Source organism: Anguilla anguilla, chromosome 5, assembly GCF_013347855.1.
Source record: "Anguilla anguilla isolate fAngAng1 chromosome 5, fAngAng1.pri, whole genome shotgun sequence".
In the NCBI taxonomy this organism is placed as follows: domain Eukaryota; kingdom Metazoa; phylum Chordata; class Actinopteri; order Anguilliformes; family Anguillidae; genus Anguilla; species Anguilla anguilla.
Window position 1 is genome coordinate 39,330,783 of NC_049205.1, and position 20,888 is coordinate 39,351,670.

General features: G+C 49.1%; 1 protein-coding gene across 7 annotated transcripts in view; it reads left to right on the forward strand.

Annotated features, from left to right (window-relative positions):
- Positions 1–2,574: 2,574 nt before the first annotated feature.
- Positions 2,575–20,888, forward strand: part of LOC118228322 (tyrosine-protein kinase CSK-like) — a 48,870-nt gene continuing 30,556 nt past the window's right edge. Inside the window, exons 1-3 of one of the 7 annotated variants that reach the window (XM_035419766.1) lie at positions 2,575–2,763; positions 3,134–3,274; positions 19,502–19,580. The gene's annotated coding sequence lies outside the window, so the exon portion shown is untranslated. The remainder of the gene's footprint in view (positions 2,764–3,133; positions 3,275–19,501; positions 19,581–20,888) is intronic. The other 6 variants (XM_035419768.1, XM_035419767.1, XM_035419769.1 and 3 more) reach the window with 6 other exon arrangements.

The following is a 20,888-nucleotide window of genomic DNA, read 5'->3' on the forward strand; positions in this document are numbered from 1 at the left end:
GGAGGGTTTCTTGGTGGTTGAGAGATGACAGGAGGATCTTTTGGTGGTTGAGAGATGACAGGACAGGTTTATTGGTGGATGAGAAACAAAAGAAGGGTCAGAATGTGATATCTCAAAGGCTTCATTCTCATCATCAGAGGAGGATGCCACACCATTATCCTCAACAATAACCATTATCTTGCTCAACATTATCCTCAGTCTCAGACATATCCTCATCTAAATCACTTTCACCCTCCAAGATCTGTGACAGAACCTCAGTAGCAGAAAATATACACCTCTGTCTGGTGGTCATTGTCAGAATCTTTAGTTAAGGCACAAATGTAAAGAGAAATGGTTTAGAGGGCTGTGTGTGCAGCCTTTATTATAAGTTTGCCCCCGTCCCCATGTTTTGCGAGAATGATCAGAGATCTCGTGGGAGCTATATTTTCTCCTCACACACAGGCATGCTCTCTCTCTCTCTCTCTCTCTCTCTCTCTCTCTCTCTCTCTCTCTCTCACACACACACACACACACACACACACACACAAATTCATGTGAAAGTCCCTCAGCCAACACAGCAAAAACAAGATCAAAATGATGGTTTTATATATCAATAGAGTTTGGGGTCAAAATGACCCCAACAACACCGATGCGTACAACATGTGTACAGGACATTGAAAATAATTTTTTCAGTTAATTTCGTGTTTGCCATGTTTTCCCCATAAAGTTAGGAAAAGTAATGAAATATCTAGCTGAAAAAATATGGTAACCATATTTTTAGAGACAGTAAACATTGAATGGGGTCAATTTGACCCCAAACATAATAGGAGGGTTAAATGGTTTTGTCCTCATGATCATATACCTTCACCCAACATATCTACTGCATCGCCATGGATGTCTCCTAGAGGCTAGGCGTAAAGGCCTTTACTATGTCGTAACACTAAAGGCTGTTTTATACTTCTGCATAGTAGGCTATACGTAAAAATAGGTATGTGTAGGGGTTGTGCGCAATGTGCGGCATGTGCGACGGTTGCAGACCACGGCCGCGTTGAAGAGGCAGACCTCCTCAAGAAATTAAAAGCGCGTAGTTAGTAACCAGTGACCGCATACGCCGTAAAGACGATGATTGGTTGACTGCTGACATGAGGTCACTGGCATACCGCTTTGACTAACAGGTTATAACAGTTGCTTCACAAAACCGATATAGGCAACATTAAATATGCGACTGAAAGCGCTTTTCTCAAGTGAATGTCTTCGTTGCAACAAGTTACATCTAGCTGAGAATGTTTGTGGTCCTTGGTGGGCTATTTAGTAGGTTTTGAAATATGAATGAAGGTGTTGTCTTTTGAACTATAACGGTCAGTAACAAAATCTAATTACATGGCCTGCGCAACCTGTGCAATATGCCGCACAAATGATTTGGCCCTTCGCGAGTGCCGCACACAACGGAAACTATGCAGACTAGGCAAAAGTATAAAACAGCATTTAGATGGTCTGGCGTGTATGTAGAGCTGCAGCGCTTCTGCGCTGCAACTAAAATAGGCGTCACACACATATTCCAATCCATTGCTCAGCTTAGCAGAGAATGCACTTTTCAGAGTGCCTCAGAGACCGATAGAATAATAACACATAAATACACATTTCAAATAATAAATACGACGTTGAGAAAAAAACGAAACAAAAGACGAAATATCAACTGGCGACCTGCGTGCTGCGCCCAGAGTAGCCTACCATATTATTTATTTAGACATTGGCAGATAAGAAAATTTTCGGTTACGCTGACCTATAAAACGCTATTCCAAAAGCAAAATCAGACAGGCTAGAAATCTTATACTCTCACCTACTGAATAAATGAATTGTCAATCAAGCCAAATTGTACTAAAAAAGGGCGACAAAGCCGTAAGCAACAAGTTATTTTTCAGCTATTTTTGAAGGTAGCCTACCCAGGGATCACAAACGCGCGTATATTTCACAAACGGATTGTCCAAGAAAATATATGACCACTCCGTCGCAAAACGGACATCTCTACGCGTAAAACCAATGGTAAGTTGTATATTTATTCAATGTTTAGTCCCAGATATTTACTGTAGAATTACATGGTATAATTTTAAAAAAAAACTTTGTCTCGTTTATTTCGTTATGCAGTGAGCAGTGTATTGGCCACCAGCTTCGCTGCTTGGGCCCCTAATAATAATTTGTGTGAGGTAAGATAGCCAATATTGTTTGTTGTAACTTGGCCCCATTTTGACTTTTAATGTCAGGCCTAGATTTTGCTAGTTTTAATTACTGACTCATGAGACCATGCTTTGTATGCGTAACTTGGCATTTTCGAACATTCAAAACGTGTTTTTGTTGAGATTGATGCACAACAGAGGGCTAATACCCGAATAACGAGTAACAAATGGACGTTCAGCGCAGGCAGCACCGTTTCAATTCGTAACAGTTCCACGTTTTTCTATTTTGTACCGCAGACCAATTTTTAAAGTGGTCACTTTATCCACGAGAGGGCACTCAATACTTTTATTTGTTTTTACCTCGTACTTCTCCCTCCTATCGCGCGCGAGTGCTGTTGCTGGTGGTGGTGCGCATGCGCAATTCTACTGACTGAATGAAGGGGACCATTTCCTTTCGCAAGGCCTGTTCGATTTGGGCAAACAGAGAGCGGCCGTGCCTTCGTTTGGATTGTTTTGTTTATTTTTACGCTATTTAAACTGGACAGCCACATGAACGGACATCGTTCGCTCTGAGTGACGTTTGTGAGCGTGAAGGCACACATAGCTACAGGTTTGAGTTTTTCTAACACAGTCAGCTGCAGAGTAGCGCTGTTTTGTTTTCTTCTCCGCTGTATAGTCTAGCTGCAGGAGCTCTGTACCACTTTGGAATCGTTTGACTGGTATAAACTGGAGGGGGAAGAAGACTGCTTACTTTTTAAGTCATATCTGACAAACTGCACAGCGTTTCGGTCACAGAAACGGATAATTCCATACCATTTTTTTTATGATTTCTCCTCTGTTTTCATTTTGTCTAAAGACTTGTTACAGTTGCTAGCTAGCTAACGTTAGTATTATTAGCTTGTCAGCTAGCGAGTTACGTTTTGTGGTGTATGCTATTGCTAGCTAGCTGGGTACTGAGGTTTGAACGTTTTGCCGCTTAGTACAGCCCCGTTGATGGAATAACGACGGGTCCAGACCGGAGAGTGGACTCAGTACAACATTTACACATCTTTTTACCCTCTTCAGTCCACCAGACAACGCCAAGGGTTGGACGTAGAGCAGGCAACCCCAGTGGGAACTAGGTAAGGCAGCTAACTTGGCTATCCAACAACATGATTCAAAATACATTATTTGATACATTACATTACATTATTGTTGGTGAGGAGCGCGGGTTTGTTGGCACAGCGCGACTTAAAAATTAACATGGGTTGGATTTTCTTCTTCTTCAACTAGATAGTCGCTGTTACGGGGATTCATTTTACATCTTAACTACGGCTGACCAGTTGTCCCTGAAACGTAAATCGTTAAAGCAGGTAGCTTTATAATGTAAGTTCCATATATGGCTAGCTATGGTTATTAATTTATGCTACAATTTGCTAATTGTGACTTGATTAAAATGTACTTTCAACCTCATCGTTTGATACTAGTGACTGTCGATAGTGGTGTAATCCATTTCCGGACAAATGCTTGCTTTTTGCAGTTACGGTGCACAAGTGTCCGCTACACGAGTAGCCATGCATGCAAGCCTTGCTGGCAGTAGGCGTTAACCCAGCCTTGGCTAGGTAATCGAAACGTTTGTTTTCCGCGGTGTGGGTGTTTGAAGATTTTAAGTACAACTAAGGTGCAACCTTCTCTTTAGAGACAAGATATAAAGGAATTCAACCATCTGATTTTGCTATATGTTGTTGATTTTTTTGATCAGATAACAACAAAGTGACTGGTTTTATCTGAATAATTCATGTTCTCGTCAGCGATTGTATATCCGTTTGAGTCTTCTCTAAATGTAGGTACAGGTAGTCCTGTTACTGTTTGAGCACTGCGTTGGAGGCAGCTGAAGCCGTAGTGAGATTTTTTTATATGCCAGAAGAAACGCTTCAATTTTTGACTAGGTGAGAGGATAGACGTGGGTTGAAGTCTCTTGGCATTTTCAGTAAAAGGTCTCATTCTTTTGTATATTTGATTGCAAGACTTGCTTCTCACATTTGAGTTTGGTTCTTCTGATAGAAAATGTTCAGAAATGCTATGTTTACTTTTCTACCAGCGGAGCTCTTGAATAATTTAGTGTTATTTCGACTAGCCATTAATCGAAGACTGGTCTGTGGTTGTCTTGACTTGACGGGTACATGTTTGTTTTGTGAACTACTCGTGTGATTACTGTGTGTTAAAGATACGAGCAACAATGTAGGAGGGGGACTTTATTTTAAAGCTTTGCTCAGTTGTTCAGTTTGCTTAGACGGTGAACCAAAAACGAATTTATTCAGCTTGTTCAGTTCTCTTTTTCCATTTGTGCAAAGATGCCTCAAACTACACGTTTGTGCTTAAATCTGGTAAGTCAGGTGATGCCAAACCTGGGCCAGTGTTAAACAACAGCTCAGTCAAGCCTAATTAATTAGGAGTTCTAACACAGCCCCCAGCGACGTACAGTGTGCACCCAGGACCAGCATAGAGAGGTGTTGTTGCCCTGGGTGACTGTTTTTCACCGTTCTGGGTGAGTAGGACTTTCGATGCTAATGCGTTACCTGGACTTCTCCATTTCTCAGTTCCTCTGCAGGTGATTCGCGTCAGGTTTGCTCTTTAACGCGGCACTGTGTAGCTGATATGTGCAGATGGCCGTCATTACTGTAACACTCACAGCGCTACACTAGCTATGTTACTTTATTCGCCAGTCTTTTAAAGCCCTATAAAAAACTTTCATGTTAAATTGGCAGGTGCTGTACTGTAGGACTGTGTGGCGTTTAGTGTGAAAAGTGGCTGCACTTTCTGTTTTCTGACCCTGCTCCTCCTCTTTGTAGTAGAAGTGTTAGAAAAGTAGCGGTTTGCTTGCAGTACCTCTTTTCGAAAGCAATGTTTCGAATTCAAATCCTCACCAACATAAGGACTACCGTCTTTGTAGGATATAGTAGAATGGCAAGAAGTCCAAAAGAGTCAGTAGTATTGATTAGCCTGGGCTTTCGGAAAGGACACTCAACACGCAGCTCCTCAATGAACGCAGCCCAACATCGCTTATGTGGCTCGGGGTGAGGTACTGAACCACCTGCTCTGTAAAGCCTCGGGTAGTGAAGTGCTTATTGAGTTAAGCTTCGTCTCAAGTTAGACAGCCTCTGGTGGCTTAGAAAGTTCTGGAATTTTGCCTCCTTGCTCAACCTCAATTTGCCGCAAAAGAACAGGTATCTCGTCCATTGCCCTCAGCTGAGAGCACTGTCATGCCTGGTCAGTGTGGTGGCCCTGACTGACACACTGAATGTTTGTGACATCACAATGACAGAAAAACTGCACAGTGGAAGTTCTGCGCATTGTGAAAGTAGTAAACCGACTAGTTTGGTGAACTGCTATAACTGTGAGCATCAGGGCTTCCATCTCCTCCAGTCATGCAGTCACACTTAAACATGACTGTCAGAACCCATTTGGCCTCTGCTTGGTACTGGGCTTTTAAGGGCGAGTATATCAAAAATATTAAAGCTGCCGTATTTTTGGAAATTTGGTTACATTTTTTGTAGATAATGAGCAATGGAAGACATCTTAGCTGTTAAAAGATGCGAGAAGATAAATTCAAAGTAAAATGAGCTTGAAATAGTCCAAAATGGATCTAACATCTCGTGATGGCATTTGAGGAATGGCCTGACGAGATCTGTAGTCTTGGACCCAGCCTCAAAAATGCGTCTCAATTTACGTGGACAAAGGACGTGGAAGTTCTCGTAGGTGTTGCCTTTTTAACCCAAATATTTAGGGTTTTAGGACACTGTCATTCTTGCTTCACTGTCCTCCCCACAGTTCTGGCTTTCTTACAGCATGATGGCTGTGGGGTAAGGAATGTTGCTTGTGCTGCTTGACTGAATGGGAGCCTTACAGCTGCCTGTGTGGAAACAAGCTTGTCTGTCCGCACCAGGCCCAGCAGGGGTTGGGGGGAAGGAGGCGGGTCAGCTGGGCTGAATGACAGGGCATGATGGGTGGGGTCTGTTAATGGGAGTAAGGAGCCAGAGCGCCACGTGGTCTGCCCCCCCTCCCCCGTCTCATCTGTATTCCGCCCCCAGCAGCTGCGTAAGGGTCAGCGGAACACCCTCTCCCTCCCGCTGCGGTAGGCAGCAGAAAGAGGGCATTGTGGCCCGCGTTCGGGGCCCGAAGGAAGCGGCGGGGTTCCATCTGGGCAGCCGCTGGCGCCGGCATAGCAGGCCGCTTCTCAAGTGCGCCGCTTAGCCCCTGCCGCCTCACGCGTGGCGCGGTCGTGCCGGGACTGGCGCTTGCGCACTCAGCCCTCGCCAGATCACGCACTGTTTTCGTAAGCTCAGAAGCCGAAAGAGAGAGCGAGCGAGCGAGTGAGTCAGTGAAGAGGGAGCGAGAGAGAGCTGTGAGCGGAAAGGCCTCGCTCTGAGACTGAAGGCGGCGTTTCTGCCCCAGCAGTGGCGGAGGCGCGCACAGGAAGCGATCGGCGGGAGATAACGGTCTCGCTGCCGAGAACCGCGGTGCCGAAACGTCCGCGTCATCCTCGAAGGGAAACGACGATGAAAACAACCCGAAGATGTTCCCAATCCAGGAGCTCTGGGACTGCTGCCCCTTCCCCTGATGTGGTCCCAGGGAGGGAGTGGCCTCACAGCTGTGTTCCCCTCCATGTGACTGTGGGCCTCCAAACAGTTGTCCCCCCCAAGGGAGGGGGGACCACAGCCGCCTAAATAGCTATAGTGGTGTGAAGCTGCAATGGAAACAGGGCGGTCTTCAAGATGCACCAAAGAAAGGGTAGAGGTTTGAGAGAGAGCAGAGGATTCTAAAGTGAGAGAACGAGAGCAGAGGAGGCTAGAGAGAGAGAGAGATCAGAGGAGACTAAAGCCAGAGAGAGAGAGTAGAGGAGGCTAAAGCAAGAGAGAGGGTGAGCAAAGGAGGCTACAACGAGAGAGAGAGATGGAGTTCAGCAGGCTAAATGAGAGAGCAAGAGTACAAAGGCAAAATAGAGACAGATAGAGCACAGCAGAGGCTAAAATGAGAGAACACAAAAGGGTGAGACCAGGTCCCTGTTTCATGAAGGAGGATTACTGAGTTAGCTGGATAACTGTACTGAGTAAAACCCGGAACCCTGTCAAATCTGGAAAATGGACTGAAGAAATATAAAAGAGCTGCTTAAACTGGGGCGACATAGCTCAGGAGGTAAGACCGATTGTCTGGCAGTCGGAGGGTTGCCGGTTCAAACCCCGCCCTGGGCATGTCGAAGTGTCCTTGAGCACGACACCTAACCCCTAACCCCTAACTGCTCTGGCGAATGAGAGGCATCAATTGTAAAGCGCTTTGGATAAAAGCGCTATATAAATGCAGTCCATTTACCATTTAAACTTTTACTCCGCGCAGTTATCCGGCTAACTCGGTCATCCTGCTTTGGGAAGTGCCACCCAGGGCCTGTATTCATAAAGTGAGTCGTGGGGCTAATCCAGTGGAAGGCTAAGTCAAGAGAGACCAACATACACACAGCCAAACTAATGCAGTTCCCTCACCCCCACACACTTCCCCCTGGGGGCCTGCCCTGAGAAGGAAGAAGGCTCCCCTCGGCATTCAGGACTGGTTGAGCTGTCAGATGTTTCACAATGTGGGGATATTTCAGTTATGCGCTGTCTGTTTTCCATCACTAGCCCCAGGGTACAGTAGTACGTGCTGTCCCCTTGCGTTCTTTTCAGGTTCGTCAGTACATAGGCACGCGTGCGGCTGAAAGACATTTGTGCGCCTCTGTGAAGTTTAGGCTAAAAAGCAAGAAAATGGAGGGGACTAGCGGTTCCCAGACCAGTGAGGAGCTGTGGACCCTTTTGGTCTCATCCCTGAGGCCTTTGCAGATGAAGGGAGAGCCCCGGCCCTTTGTAAGGGGGAGAGAATGAGGGGCAGAGCGCAGAGAAACTGTATGTTGCCAGCAAGCTTCTCCATTTCGATAATTTTTTTACTGACAGCTTGGCCAGCACACCTGCTACTTTCACTTTATTGGATTCAAGTCAGATCATTTCATTCTGGATCCAAAGCCAGTAAACTTGCCATGTTTTATTCAAATCTGCCCACAAGGTCTTTTTTTGCCGTTATCATTTTCATAGACGGATAAACTTAGAACAAGTAAAAAGTTGTAGCCAGCACGGCAGCTATCAGTCACTGGCTGCCTTTTCATAGTCAAATTGTGGGTGTCTGATTGGTCACGAGGCCTTTCTCCTCTGTCTCACGTCTGCTTTGATTATGTTGGATAGTGAAAATTCCCTCTCAGCAGCAACCAGCACGAAGCAGTGGAAAATGTAGTTTCTCAAGACGGGCGGCTCAAACTACACAGCAGCCATGCATGCCACTTTGTAAATTTAATCCTCTGCGGCGTGGTGTAGCATAGCATCGCATACTGCGGTATTCACTTGTATCAGTTGCTGGAATGCGGATTTAGGATTAGTTGTCATTGATCCACACAGAAATTCTGTGTCTCTACAGACATGGAGCAGATGTTAAATTAATAATGATTAGGCTATACAACAGCTATTGAGTGATATTCTGTCTGACCAAGATGCGATGGTCATTCAGTGTAAATTTCAGCACAAATATTATAAGTACTATCAAGGGACCAGATGTGAGTATTCCATTATTCAAATATTAGACCCTGAGATCACCAGTTGATAACCTTGATGAGTATTTGAATGCTTGTTGAGTTATTTTTAATAAAGGAAGAAAATCTGCCATTGTGTTTTCTTATCAGTATTAGTGAAGTAGAGTATGTGCAACGTAGTGTGTTTTACAGCCAGGAAGTTTGCCAGTGCGAGCGTAACTGTGAAATTCAAGCTCTGTAAAGTAGACATGGACAGGGCTGGTTAACTGGGACGTTGCATACTGGAGAGATATTTCCGCTATGTTTGCATTTCCTTGCCAAAGGTCAAAATACAACACCCTGTTTAGTCCCTCTGTGTTCCACAGAATATGACCACTTGGGTTGTGATCCTTCTGTTTATTTTTTTTTTTCGTGCTCATTTAAGTTTTTTTCTTAGGAACATTTTCATAAACTCATTTGAAATCAACGTATTTATTTGTTTTTACACAGGGCACATTGTCCACTCGCCAGTAGATTGTGAAGCCTGTTCCTGCTTTGCAAACGGCTCAAAAGAACCCCTGTCTTCTTAAACTTCAGGTGCAACGTCCAAAATCCTGCTCCTGTGGTCAATTATTCAAATATGGGGCTTGCAAGGTAGCAGTGAGATTTTTGTGTTTAAGGCTGCGGCTTGGGCCTAATTTGAATTAATAAGCCCAAGATAAATTGGATGATGGAACCTTAAGGTTACTTCCTCCTGCAAACCATGCAGGAGGCAGGCATGGTGGATACCCAGGAACGTGACCTTGCCCTTTGGACAGAAGCGCTGTAGACCCAGGGCCCAAACCTCGTTCTCTGGAGAGAAGCACTGTAGACCCAGGGCCCAAGCCTCCTTCTCTGGGCAGAACTGCTGTAGAGCCAGGGCCCAAGCCTCATTCTCTGGGCAGAACAGCTATAAACCTAGGGCCCAAGCCTCATTCTCTGGACTGAACTTACACACTGGGCCCTGACTTTATGGACAGAACCACTGTAGACTCAAGGTCCCCGACCTTCTGCGTCTGGTTCTGCAGAACCAATGGCATTGCAATGGCCCAGGGTTGTAGCGCATAACAGTGTATTGTGACTGTTGAGATCTGCAGCACTAGTGTGTGATATCCCCAATTTCAGCGCCACCAGCAATGGTAATCTTAAAAACCTTTTCTCATTGGTTCAATGACATGTCTGTGATAGGTCCCTTAATTTGATCAGGCAGCCTTGATAAGATGCCATTATTACAAAATGCATTTATTGTGCTACTTATTGCATTATTAGGTTCAAAGGTTCCGCTAAGTGTGGTTCTGTGATTTCCGTCACGCTAAATTGAGTAGCCTATCCCCTCCGCATGAAATGCTGATATATTTGCTCATGGCACTGGTCTGTCTGATATTTTGATGTTTGCGGTCTTTTTCTCGCCGTAGTCTCTCTCACTTGCTCTCCCCCCCCTCCCCTCCTCTGCAGCACCTTCCTGTAGTGCTTCACAGCTTGTAGTTTCTAAGCCAGATAACAGACGCAGAATTGTGAACCAAATTGCTCGACGATGTGCATTTTATCGGAAACGTCAAGTTAAGCAAAGGAAATCAGTAGCCCGCTCGTCAATGCGGGAGGGAGGGAAAATGACCACTTCGTTGTTACCCCTTTGGCCTATGCATTTCCCTTTGAAAAACAAGTCTTAATTTGGCAATGAAAAGTTAAATGCTACTTTTGCTTTTTTTAAGCCTGCTTCTTCAACCTCAACTTCCTCGTCCTCCGGCTTGCACTTCCAGCGGCCTGCTCCTCAGCCACCTCCTCTCCAGACACTGCTCTCCACTGCCAGACATGATTGCTGTGCGCATTTCACGCCAGATAGCTTTACTATGCACTTAGAGAAGCTGCACGGCGTCCGTTCTGTGGTGTCTGTGGCCCGATTCCAAGGTGGCGTTACGGTGAGGAGCTGGAGTGCTCATAGGTACGACTCTCTGTTACTCATGGAAGTCCTTGATACCTTTATTTCCAAGTACATTTAGATGAGTGTTCATGAGACCTTGCAGCACACGTGTTGTTTTGATGACTTTTAGTGAAACTTGGTGTTGAACAGAAAATACTGTTCGCCGTTACTGAGTTTCTGGTTTTTTCGGTACCTGAGCAATTTACACATCAGAGCATGGAATAAACAGCAACATGGGCAAAGAAGTCCACGCAAAACAATAAAGAAATTTAGTGTCGTAATAAAACTGCGTTGTGGTAATGAATAACAGGCGGGCACGGACAGGTGACACGATGCAGGACTAATAGGGAAAGAAAGTGCCGGTCCAGCAGTTGCGAAGCGCCCGCGGTCCGGAGCTGGCTGCAGATGAGTCGAATGGCCTCGAGTTGGCAGAGGACAAAGGTCCGCAACGGGAAAGGCCCGAGCTACTGTGGCTGCCCACACCGACGCATCCGGACGCAGACGCTTCGGATTTACACCCAGGGACTTCCCCCTGCTCCAAACCGACTGCGAATTTCTCCCTATCCCTTCCTGCTCTTCTCAAAGGAATATTGTGGTGGCCGTCCAAGTATAGATTTCTACGAGAATGGTGGTCGGTCAGTGGTCACTATACAGACCCGGATACATGTTTGCTTGTTTTGCTGTTGCTGGTTTCATTCCATCATTGAATGGGCTGACCCAGGGATCAGCAGTCCTGGTCCAAAACAGCCAGAGATGTTGTTTATTTGTCATGAGCTTGTTTACTGAGTTTGAGCACTAAGAGTCGGATTGTTGAATTATTTTCAGCAAAAGGTAACCTGCATTCATTTTGCGTAATAGGCTAATTAATTCAGTTATGTACTTATGGGTTTGGATTGAGCAAAATCTAGAAACTTCTCTGGCACTCAACAACCAGGCCTGTGTACCGATGGTCTTGCCATGTTAAATGTTAGGCTATGTCTAGCAGCAGCTTTCTCTCTTCTTTGTTTTTTGTTGTGTCTCTACCTGGCATAGCTGAATCTGTAGAATGAAGTCCAGCTATCAGCTTACTTTAAAAACAAACTGAAATGGCCTCAAATCCTGACTTGTTTTACCTAAATGGCGAAGTTTTCAACTACCCAGAAAGCCCTTTGGGTCCAGTCAGCCAGCTCAGGATTAAACTGAGTAAAGGCTGTTAGCTGTTTGCTGTGTTGTTATTCATGGGTCAGGCGTGAACTCGGAGTGTAGTTTACACATCCCTGGTGGATTGTAGTAATGTTTATGGACCAGGGAAGGGGGCTGCTCAGCTAGATCACCGGGGAGCCTAGATAGGTGGAACCCCCCCCCCCAAAAAAAAAACAAAACACAAGCTCAGGCACAATGTCAACTTCTGGGAGCTTTCAGGTAATTAGGCATGTCAGCAGGGACTGTGGGACCATGGGTCAGATGACTGCATGGGGGGATCTTGGTTACAATTTCCAATCGCAAGAATCAACATTTTACCAAGCAGGCTGATCCAGGAGCCGTCTCACCGAGCACTCCGTTAGCTCTGTTAGCATAGTTGTCCTTTTTCAGTTTGTGTGGTTGCTCTGGGAAGTCCTGCCAGGGTTGCGGAGCAGTGACTGCAGATTATAGTGCGTAGGAGGACCCCCCAGCGCTTCCTCATTCACTCGTCTGTCCCCGCGCTCAATGGAGGCACTCTCCAATCAGCTAATGGAGCCTCCTACGGGGGATCGTAAATCCCCCACCCGTCCCGCACGAACCCCTGCTTGTGCTCCGTGTCAATTATTACATTACTGCCCCCCCCCCACAGCAGGCCCCCGCTGTTCTCTCTGCTAAAGGGAGATTGCGGGCTCTCTGTGTTTGGGTCTGGCTGTTGAGTCCTCAGTGGTAAATCATTAGGCTGCTTACTACAGTGGAGCAGTGCCCGTTGAGGGCGGTCTGCTTACAGGAGGCTTTAGAGGTCCTTAGTGCAGATGTAGGAGAACATCTCCTGCAGTTTTATGTACTTAGAGCACTGAGCTCCTTTCCATTTGAACCTCCACCTCATTAATTTTGACCCTAATCTAGCTCTGGGTCAACTCAGAGAATTGGCAGGGGATTTGTAAAGGGGTCTGTGCTATTTCCTCAACCATCCATATTGAAGAATTTAAAATAGGAGATTGACGGCTTGAGATCAGTATTTGAAAGGGAAGGCACTCATTTGGCAGGTCAGGGTTTTAAGACATTTGTGTGCCTCTGTGCAGTTTAGGCTGCTCGGGAAAGTGCGTTGTACATGTTGTCATGGTGAAAGTTTGATGTGTGCGAATATATTATTCATGAGGTCCAGGCTTGACTATTTTTGCAGATGCAGCAGCAGTATTTCCTTAGTCTACAAATAGGTTACTGCAGGAAGTGGGTTTTTGAGAATGCCACCAACTGTGAGTATTTTTAATACACGGAAGTGTGACTGCTGAAAGGTTTCCAGGCACTGTAGAGAACCCTTAGTCATTCCTTTGTGCCCCTGCCTGGATAGGGCTGTCCACAGTTGTCCTACTCATGGGCCACCAGGAGCCAGAAAGGGTTTCCTCTAAAAACCCCAAAAAAGCAGCAATCACGCTCAACTAATTTGGCCCTTCCCTGAGGCGGCTATTGTCCCACAACTTGACTGGAACATCTGGAACCTTCTGGGTCGTAGGCATAGAGGAAGCTGTCTGAGCTATAGAGCCTGCAGTGTAATTCTTAGGCCAGTAGCTTCATAGCTGACTGTAGTAGCCCCCACAGCCCCTGGAAAAACACTGCCCTTTGCGTGCGTACGATTGAGCACGCTTGTATGTGCGTGCAATCATTAACACTTCCCCGAAGACGAGAAACTATGTGTGTAATCTTCCCGCCTGCGGAATGAGTGCAGCGTAACTGCGTTAGTCACGTCATCGCATACCGTAGCTCTGGGGCGTTTTTGAAGCGACAGCGGAGTGTCGTGCGCGCATGCAGCAGACGGCAGGGTGTCGCTGCAGATGCTGCGGTCTGCGGAGGCGTGAGCGGGGTCACGCAGCTCAAATAGGCCTACCTGTTAAACGAGTACGTCTGAGCTCCACTCTCCGTGGCTCGCTTCACCCAGGAGCGTCCCTCCCTCCCCACCCACCCCAGGGCTAAGGGGTGAATTTGACAGAACCACAGTGGGGCTGTCCTGGACTGCAGATCTTGTAGGCGGTTCCGTCTCGACAGGAAGTTCAGTCCCACTCGTTCTCGCGCAAATAGTTTGAGCCTAAATTCGAGAAATGGCGACTGGAATATCCCTTCCCGGCTGTCAACTGTAGCTAGTGATCTTGGTAGTGCACAAAGCGTGCATCTCTTCCACAGCAGGGCAGCTGCCGGTTGTCACCTCCTCGTTATCTTCCTGCGTTAGAGTTTCAGTCGGACCTCCTCTTCTCGTTCGTTCAGATTGGCTGTCCTTGGGCCGAGATGCAGGGGCTGATGGGAGCCCTGCTGTCATCGTCTTTGCTCCATCACCCGGTCTCCCTTGCATTTTTTTAAACGCAGAAATGACAAGTTGCCTCAGCTTTCGGAAGGGCCTCACGCGCACGGTTCCCTGTTTTTGCCTCTCTTGCCTGAGCGCGATCTTGGACTTGGCTCGGTGCATTACGTGCACAGGAGGGAGCGATGGCCGTCAGCGCTGCACTTCACAGCTCAGACACCGATCCTTGCATCAACGCGTATGGTTGGTCATTGGTCAAGTTCCTTGTTGGACTGTTGAAATTTGTGGAAGAGGTGCTCTGTGCTCGTGAAGATCGTTTGAATTTGAAAGCTGTGCGCACGCATAGAGGAACGAAGAAAGCGGTCGGGCTCCCAGGAACACACGTGACCAAACACGACCGTGTTTGCGTGAGACCGTAAGTTCTACACCAGGGCTGCCCAGCCCTGTTCCTGGAGATCTGCCGTCCTGTAGGCTTTCATTTCAACCTTGTTTTGACACGCATGATTGTACTAATTAGCAGCTTAATACGATCTCTAGCCATCGAATGAGGTGTGCTTTGTTAGGGTTGGAGTATAAACCTGAAGGACAGTAGGTCTCCAGGAATAGCATTGGGCAGCCCTGTTGTACGCTGATTAAACTCCTTTTCTCCATGAAAATGATTATCATTCGCTTCATTGTTCAGCCTGTTTGATTTTTCTTGTGAAGCTGGGGCAGTGAGGGATCAGCAGAGTGAGTGAGCGATCAGCAGAGTAAGGGATGAGCGGATGAGCAGGGTGAGGGATGAGCGGAGGGGAGACTGAATCCATGATGGAGGCGCTCTCTCTCTCTCTCTCTCTCTCTCTCTCCCTCCCTCTCCCTCTCTCCCTCTCTCTCTCTCTCTCTCCCTCTCTCTCTCTCTCTCCCCCTCTCCCTCCCTCTCTCTCTCTCTCTCTCCCTCCCTCTCTCTCGCTCTCTCTCTATCCCTCCCTCTCTCCCTCCCTCTCTCTCTCACTCTCTCTCTCCCTCCCTCTCTCTAGCTCTCTCTCTCTCTCTCTCTCTCTCTCTCTCTCTCTCTCTCTCTCTCTCTCTCTCTCTCTCTCTCTCTCTCTCTCTCTCTCTCTCTCTCTCTCTCTCTCTCTCCCCTCTGTGCAGTACTGTTAGCGTAGGTCGGTGCGGCGCTAATGGAGGAGTCTGGTGACTGGATGAATTATTCACAGAGTTACAGTAGCAGCGCTGTGGCCTCGGGGAAGCTCTATTATTCATGACCGCCGCCGCAATTAAAAAAAGCGACGAACGCGCCGCCGACAAGCGTGCACGCCCCACCCTAGCGACCTCGGGTCCGTGGCAACCGGCCCCTGGTCTGTCGGCGCTCCCCTTCCCGTTGTGACCCTTCTCTCTCTTTCTTCCCCATCGCTCGCTCTCTCTCTCCTCTCCTGATCTCGTTTCTGAAGCGGCCCGTTCCTCAGCCGCCGCTGCGCGCTGAACTCGCCGCCGTCGCTGTGGGAAAAGCACAGGCGCGCGTTTTTTGCATGATTAGCCCTGCCCGCCTGTCCCAGCAGGCCGCTGCTGCGGGTTTGGCAGCGCGGCCGCGAAGCGGATCCAGCACGCCAGCGAGAGCGCAGACATGCAGCGAAGCCTGTGCAGCCTCTACACAGGACTGTGTTCAGTTTAAATTTAGCGTGGTAGAGTGGAATGTGCTCATTATTAGTTCAGTAGCATAGAGTGGGATGTGCTCAGTAATAGCCTACCTCATCACTGTAGAGTGGAATGTGCTCAGTGTGAGTTCAGCAGTGTTGAGTGGACTGTGCTCAGTGTTAGTTCAGCAGTGTAAAGTGGAATATGCTCAGTAATACTTCGTCACTGTGGAGTGGAATGCGCTCAGTATTAATTCGCCAGTGTAGATTGGAATGTGCGCAGTATTAATTTGCCAGTGTAGATTTGAATGTGCTCAGTATTACTTTGGTAGAGTGGAATGTGCTCGGTGTTAAGTATCCAGTATGGAGTGGACTGTGCTGTGTATTAGTTCAGCACTGTAGATTGGGCTGTGCTCAGTATGAGTTCAGCTGTGTAGAGTGGAATGTGCTCTGTGTGAATGCAGTAATGTATAAGGGAACGCGCTGAGTGTAAATTGAGCAGCGAGTGAGGGAGGGCACATGCCTTGTGTAAATTCAGTACTATAGAAGGTAATGTGTGGAGTTTAAATGCGGCTGTTTGGAGTGAAAGGTGCTTCAGACCCAGAAACCACCCCCCTCTCCAACTCCGACACCCCACCCCCCCCACCCCCCCGTGGAGAGGCCTGTTGGGACGCGCTGCTTCTTACTCACCTTTCTCTGCGACTCGCTGTTGTTCGTCTCTGTTCTCACCCTTTCCTACGTCTCCCTCTCAGGTCTCCCATTCACGCCTCTCTCCATTCATCTGTTTTTGTTTGTGGCGAGAATTCCCTCATTCTTTTTCACATTCCTCAGTCCTCCAGCCACACCCCCCCCCCACCCCCCCCCCACAACACACCTGCCTACAATTGCCCAAATAATCCTTTTTACATCGCTCCTCCGGCCGTACGGGCCTGCTCCACACATTACATGATACGCCGACGCGGCCGCCGCAAGGTCGGCAGTGTAGCGTAACGGGTAAGGAGCTGGTCTTGTGTCCTAAAGGTCGCTGGTTCAATTCCCAGGTAGGACGCTGCCATTGTACCCTTGAGCAAGGTACATAACCTGCATTGCTTCAGTATATATCCAGCTGTATAAATGGATACAATGTTAAAAGAAGTTGTGTAAGTCACTCTGGATAAGAGCGTCTGCGAAATGCCTGTAATGTAATGTAAGGTGCAGAACGGCCGCAGTTAATGCCGGCTCCCCCCCCAGCTCGGTGTCGCGAGGCGTTTGCCGAATGCACGTAGGGCCCGTTTGGCCGCGCGGGTCTGCGCTTCTGCAGGCTTCCCCTGCCGCCCCCGTGATTTTAAATCGGGCGGGGTCGTCCTGTCCGTTCCGACGGCATTTCGCAAAGGGGTAGAAATGTTTTCCCCGGGAGAGAAACCCGGGGGTCTGTCGCTGCGTTTAACGTGGCCGCCCCGTCCTCTGCGACGGCCGCTGCGTTTCAAAGTGAGACGGCGTGCGGCTCGGCGAGGAAGGGCGATGCCGTCGTACAGACCGTATACATTATTTTTTTTTTTTTCTTTTTCAAGCAGGAAAAAAATAGCGGGAAGAAAATGTGTGCGTATCGATCGTTTCGGTTAGGAGTTGAGTTGTTGTCTTCGTTGATTTGCGAAACCGGCTGAGATTTGTTGGGAAGCGGGACTGACGTGGCTTGAATGAACTGAGGCTAAATGCGGAACGCACTCGGAGTGTGCTATCTCTGGCCACCCGAGGCAGCAGCTTGGAATGAGTAATCCGTCGTGAAAACGCGCACGCGCCGCACGCAAACACACGAGCACGCGCGCACATACTCAGCGTCAGCTGCATTGTCCTGCGTAAGCAGACTGCAGTTCAGTGTGAATTAGGTACTGAATAAGAGAATGCACTGGAGTAACTTAGCAGTGTATTTTTGTGTTGGTTCAGCAGTGTATAGTGTTGTATGCTCTGTGTTTGTTCAGCAGTGTACAGTGTTGTATGGTTGGTGTTAGTTGAGCAGGCCGTAGGGAGTGCGCTCAGTGTGCAGTGTAATATGCTCAGTGTTAGTCGATCAGGCTGTAGGGAGTGCGCTCAGTGTGCAGTGTAATATGCTCAGTGTTAGTCGATCAGGCTGTAGGGAGTGCGCTCAGTGTGCAGTGTAATATGCTCAGTGTAAGTTGAGCAGTGTACAGTGTTCTATGCTCAGTGTTAGTTGAGCAGTGTACAGTGTTCTATGCTCAGTGTTAGTTGAGCAGTGTACAGTGTTCTATGCTCAGTGTTAGTTGAGCAGTGTACAGTGTTCTATGCTCAGTGTTAGTTGAGCAGTGTACAGTGTTCTATGCTCAGTGTTAGTTGAGCAGTGTACAGTGTTCTATGCTCAGTGTTAGTTTAGCAGTGTACAGTGTTCTATGCTCAGTGTTAGTTTAGCAGTGTACAGTGTTCTATGCTCAGTGTTCATTCAGCGGGCTGTAGGGAGTGCGCTCAGTGTTTTGGTTCTGAGGGAGTGGCGCTGGGGCGGGGGAACAGCCCCAGAAGGGAATTCTGAGAGCCTGCCTCATCTTGCCGAGGAGGCCGGACCACGGCGGAGCGGAGCCCCGTCTCCATCTCCCCCCTGCTGCCGCCGCCACCGCAAGCAGCCGCCGTTACGCAACCCGCAGAGGAGAATGCGGACTTACCCGTTCGCCCTCGGCCGTCCGGGCTCGTTCCCAGGCGTTTCGCCGGTGGGCGGGGTCAGGAACGGGACGGCCTGGGCGTGTCACTGACGCGCACCGCCTTCCCAGGTTACTGCGTGCCAGGGGGCGAGTTTAGCGTCACGCAGATCATCGGCCTCTTTCTCTTAAGAGTCAGAAGTTTCCATTGTTTATTTATAGACCTTTGAAAAGAGGAAGCGGTTCTAAAATTGAGAAAGGGAAACGGGTTGCGCGGGAGTCGGGAGCAGAAACGCTTCTGGCGTCGTCAGCTCCGAGCTCCCCCGGCCCAGATTTTTTTAGGAAGTGATCCCGGCGCTGCCCGCCGCACGGGCGAATCTCCCTCTTTGGCGAACCGGAGTGCGTTACGCGCGGTAGCGCTGTCGCTGCCGCTGCGGGTAGGTGTCTGTGTGCGTCTGAGTTTGCACGCGCGCGCGAGCGTGTGTGTGTGAGAGAGAGAGCGAGAGAGAGAAAGTGACACAGGCGGCGGAGAGGGAGAGGATGAGGGAGGGAGAGAGGCGGGGAGGACGCAGGGAACGGTGATGCGTCGCTCTTTGGCGGGTTCTCCGCGCCGCGCGAGTCGCTCCTTCCTGCTGAATTGCAGCTCGCCGCGGTTACGCTCCCTCCGCGATCCCGTTCACCTCGATGTTCTGGGCGGCTAGCCGCCGGAGCAGAGCTCCCTGTAAATAAGAAGGGGACGCTCGTTCGTTCGTTAGATATTTTATCTGTGACAGAGCGGGATAGTATAGGCTACCAGCAGGATCGGCAATGTGTACGGTGTTACGTCATGCCGATAAAGCCATTTGAATTTGACGGTGGCTGCAGCTGGAGCGTGCCTCTGGGCCCGGGTGACCCACCGAACCGTTCGCTGCCGCCGGGTTTCGCGAATCGCCCTCCGTCTTGGTCGTCGTCGCGTTTTCCACGTCGCGTGGGTTTTACGCGCGGCAGTCGGAGATGCGACGCCGCCCGCTTTCTCACGGTGTGTCGAGTTTCGCCGTTTTCTGAAGTCGAGTCAGTTTTACTCTTGCTTGCCGCCTCGGATTTGACCCGGTCCCCGTCACCCACGGCCCCGCCCTGCCTTTCTCTGTTCCAGACGAGCGGCTGAGGAGAGGGCCCCGGAGGATTGTGGGAAGACGCCGGGAGAACCGCCGGAGAGGCTTCGGCTCGCGCAGGTCAGAACGGACGCGCTCTCCCGAGTGGCGCTCGCCGATCGCTTCGCAGGTGTCTGTTTGGGGGCGTCAGAGCGGCGGAGCTCCTCCCCTTCCTAACGGTTATGGCGCGCGGGCCCAACCCCTGGTCCCAGGGAGCCCACAGAATGCGCCGGTTGGCACCGTTACTCAGAACTGAATTTGCCAGCTGAAGCGGGTGAGGGCACGGTTAACTCCTCCCGCCTGGTTTTCGGGTCTGAGTCGGCCGTTAGTGTTCGTGTGAGAACGAAACCCAGCAGCCCCGTGCCTGACCCGGACCAGGGCCGGGGAGCCCTGCGATGGAGTCTTATCCTGCGCGTTAGCGCGCGCAGTTGCCCTGAGTCGGTGTAGATCGCTTGCTTGGTTTTTTTCTGATTTCCTCTGGTTTCCTGTGCAAGCGCGTGCGACTGCGTGCAGCAGCTGCAAGAGCGTGTGCGGTCGGGGCGCACGGTCGCTTCAGGGCCCCGCCCTCCCGGTCCGGGGGTAACGGTGCAGAAATAGGTCACGGGGGTGTGAGAGATGGGGCCCAGAATGTCGTCCACTAGGCCATGCTGGTGTGTGTATTTGACGGGTCTCTGAAAGGTACTTAATCTCTCATTTGGGTCTTGATATTAAAAAGTGAAAGAACCAGTTCTTTTAGGTGTAAGATCGCAGAAATGCGATCAGAATGTCCTGAACTGAGCATTCTAATGATGATGTAACAATCACTGCTGGTAATTGAAAGCAGTGCAGTTGTAGAACACGTGCGTGCGGACGGCAGGTGGCACAGGTGCTCAGACGGGGCTCGTTTGTGACCCAGTGAGCATGTGTAGTTTTTTTTTTTTTTTTTTTATGATTTTTTTTGATGGCCAGTGTGGGACTGGGTGGAGAGGCGGAGCTTTCCCGTGCTGATTTCACAGCAGTCCTTTTGGGCGACTGCGGCCACTGATCAACATGGCTTGCCATTTGATGTGCCGAAGGGGTTTCCGAGGTGCTGTTGGTCTTTCTTTCTGCTTTCGGATAGATGTGCAGAAAAAGAAAGTAAAATGGTGGATATTGTCGATATTTCCTGTGACTGTAGTAGAGACCAGACTCAGCGCAGTGGAGGTAAATGGACAGAAGAGCTCAGCAGATGGCGGGCCGTGCTTCAGTGTTTAATGAGCTGGAAGAGCAGAGGACCTGTCCCTGTCCCACTCGCCTTCACTGGACCCCCAACTAGCACACACTCATGCACACAGGCACACACGCAGGCAGACACACACACACACACCCACACACACACACATGCAGAGACAGACACACATGCACACGCAG